This window comes from Capra hircus, chromosome 29, assembly GCF_001704415.2.
Source record: "Capra hircus breed San Clemente chromosome 29, ASM170441v1, whole genome shotgun sequence".
In the NCBI taxonomy this organism is placed as follows: domain Eukaryota; kingdom Metazoa; phylum Chordata; class Mammalia; order Artiodactyla; family Bovidae; genus Capra; species Capra hircus.
Window position 1 is genome coordinate 28,450,962 of NC_030836.1, and position 3,735 is coordinate 28,454,696.

At 35.8% G+C, this 3,735-nt stretch overlaps 1 non-coding gene across 1 annotated transcript; it reads left to right on the top strand.

The window, feature by feature from the left end:
* On the top strand, window positions 980-1,052 carry TRNAE-UUC. The gene has a single exon. It is a non-coding gene; the product is annotated as a tRNA-Glu (tRNA).

A 3,735-nucleotide genomic window follows, 5' to 3' on the forward strand; every position in this document is an offset into this window, starting at 1 on the left:
CAGACTCTGCAATCCCGTGGACTGTACATGCCAGGCTTCCATGTCCATCACCAACTCCCAGAGCTTACTCAAACTCATGTCCATAGAGTCGGTGATGCCATCCAGCCATCTCATCCTCGGTCGTCCCCTTCTTCTCTTGCCTTCAATCTTTCCTAGCATCAGGGTCTTTTCCAAGGAGTCAGTTCTTCACATCAGGTGGCCAAAGTATTGGAGTTTCAGCTTTAGCATCAGTCTTTCCAATGAATGTTCAGGACTGATTTCCTTTAAGATGGACTTGTTGGATCTACTTGCTGTTCAAGGGACTCTCAAGAGTCTTCTCCAACACTACAGTTCAAAAGCATCAATTCTTCGGTGCTCAGCTTTCTTTATAGTCCAACTCTCACATTCATACATGACTACTGGAAAAATAATAGCTTTGACTAGACGGACCTTTGTTGGCAAAGTAATGTCTCTGCTTTTTAATATGCTGTCGAGGCTGAGTGTAACTTTTCTTCCAAGGAGCAAGCTTCTTTTAATTTCATGGCTGCAGTCACCATCTGCAGTGATTTTGGAGCCCCCCCAAAATGGTCTGTCACTGATATCTCAACTATTTCATTGCAGGGACTTCCTTGGTGGTCCATTGGTTGGGACTTGGAATGCATTTTCTCATCTCTCATAATGGTTTTAGCTCCTTGCTGAATGGGTGGCTTGTTTTTTAATCATACAGAATCTGAAAGGGAGATCCTTTCTCTGCAAACATAATGAATTCTTTATTGGCTACATACGAAATGATGGGCTTGGTAACTGGATACAAAGGTGTGAACACTTGGATAATTGTACAGCTGGAGATGTGAAGTTTGGGATCATAAATGGCTACATGCTAACCGAGAATGTATAAGCTGATAAAATCCTGAGTTAGGTGGTTTTCCACTGACCCAGGTGCCGAATGGTAGGAATTGCATGGAATTCTAAGGAACACTAAAGTGAAGGGTTGAAGAATCCCCTGGTGGTCCAGTGGTTAGGACTCTGTGCTTTCACTGCAGAAGTCCCAGGTTCAATCCCTGGTCAGGGAGCTAGGATTCCTCAAGCCATATGGTGTGGCCAAAAAATTAAAATAAATACAAGATTGGATGAAGGAAGCACCTTTAGGATGAGGGGATGCTGGTCAGATAGGTAAAATTCAAGTCAGAAGTTCTAAGAGGCAAGGATGTGTCAACATTGTTCGAGAAGCAGGCAAGGTCCAATCATAACCTTGGTGGCTGCTATGACCTTGGTCAGAGCAGGTTCTGGTGAGAATTGGTGGCAGAAGCCAGATCAGAGAGGATTAAAGAGCTAATCCACAGAAAGGAGGTGAAGATAGTAAGAGCAGGCTTCTTAAAGGAAGCTTGGAGAAGATCAGAAGATCATGGAGTGGTAGCTAGAGGGAAGACTGAATCAAAGGACAGCTTATTTAGGCAGAAAGAGTTTAGCATCTTTTTAGACAAAGATAAATTTCTGTCATCTTTATCCTTTCCTTACATTAGTGCAAAAAGTCTACCTTACCAGTTAAGGAATCTCTATTTTCATCAGTCTCTTTCTCTCTCTCTCTCTTTTTTTTAAGTGGGAAAGAGAATGGGGCTTAAAAAAATTTTTTTTTAATTTTATTTAATTTTTTTCTTTTTTTTTTTTGCCATTCCACTTGGCTTGCAGGATCTTAGTTCCCCAACAAGGGGTCGAACCTAGGTCCCCTGCAGTGGAAGCATGGAGTCTTAACCACTGGACCACCAGGGAAACCCTCATCCATCTTTTTATCTCCTTTCTTATATCTTTAGTTTTCCGTTAGATTCTCCCTCCCCTTCTCTCTATCATGTTTCACACCTCTCCTGTTTCTTTTTATTTTTCATTTCCTTCTTTCTCTCTTGTGCCTTTTCCTTCTTTCTCTCCCATCATTTTTATTTAAAAAATTTAGGCTTGATATAAAATGAAAAATATTTCTATTAATATTTCATCTATTTTTAATAATAATATTTACATTATTAAACAATCATATTAAACAATCATATTATTAACATTATAAATTAACATTACTGTTAAATCTATTTCTAATATTAAACAATCATATTATTAACATTATAAATTAACATTACTGTTAAATCTATTTCTAATATTAAACAATCATATTATTAACATTATAAATTAACATTACTGTTAAATCTATTTCTAATATTAAACAATCATATTATTAACATTATAAATTAACATTACTGTTAAATCTATTTCTAATATTAAACAATCATATTATTAACATTATAAATTAACATTACTGTTAAATCTATTTCTAATATTTCCCCATTTTACTCAGTATTCTTATAATAGTTTAAAACATTTTCTTTTTCATAAATAAGCTTCAACAAATATATACTTAATACTCAGATAATGTTTTTCTGGACTTTTTAAAAATGATGAGAATGACAAAGGAGAGAATTGGATGACAGGTGAGTCTGGGTCTGCTTATTTCTCTGTCCCAATACAAGAGCTTGCCTGAAAGAGAAACAACCATCAAACCCACATTCTCCAGTGTATGTGGGTCAGTGTGGGTCTAGTCCTAACCAGGAGATTCAAGGATAGGCTATTGATGATGACAGAGGGAACAATGACTGCAATTAATATTGTTTTAAAATGACTTTTATAGTTCCCCCAGCTTCCTGTTTAGCAAATTAAAATGTGGTCATTGAAGACAAGTTTTAAAAGTCTTGTCTACAGCAAAGTGGTCTGTAGCAAAGTGATTCAGTTATGCATATACATATACATGTATCTATTTTTTAAAATTCACTTTGTTGTACACCTGAAACCAAAACATCATTGTTAATCAAAAACTATACTCCAATATAAAATAAAAATTAAAAAAAAGAAAGTGCATTGTCCATAAGAAGTATTGCTACCATTCCTATGCTGAGAATATAACCAAACTTTTCTGGACTCAAAAAAAAGTATATAAGGTCATGTATAATACAAATAAAATAAACTATTAAATAATCTATTAACCAGAGTTCATCAGTATGAGGATATCAAAACACTCAATCATAAAGGAAATCAACCCTGAATATTCATTGAAAGGACTGATGTTGAAGCTGAAGCTCTAATACTTTGGCCACCCGATGCAAAAAGCCAACTTATTGGAAAAGACCCTGATTCTGGGAAAGACTGAGGGCAGGAGAAGCTGGCAGCAAAGGATGACATGGTTAGATGGCATCACCAATTCAATGTATGTGAGTTTGAGCAGACTCCAGGAGACAGTGAAGGACAGGGAAGCCTGGTGTGCTACAGTCCATGGGGTTGCAAAGAGTCAGACACAACTGAATGACTGAACAACAATCAATATAAACATATTAGTCCCTATACTTCTATTCTCATGTACGTAAATGTTGAACCATCTCACATATGCCTGAGAAAAAAGGGGTTTTCCAGGATGTGAAACTTTCAGTGCTAAAGCCAGAAAAGTCCCAGGCTACCTGGGATGAGCTGATCACACTCTGTTATAGTTTTTTGGTTTCTTTTTTTTAAGCAAATAAGTTTTAATACATCTAAGTTTAACATCTTAAGTACATTTTAAAACTTTTAAAAACTGAAAAAAATTTAAAAGTGTTTTATGCCAGCATTTTTTCTCCTTATTTTTATTAGAGCATAGTTAATTTATAGTGCTGTGATACTTTCAGGTATACAGCAAAGTGAATCTGCTATACTCTGTTGTAGTTTTTTTTTAAATTGTTTGAAAGA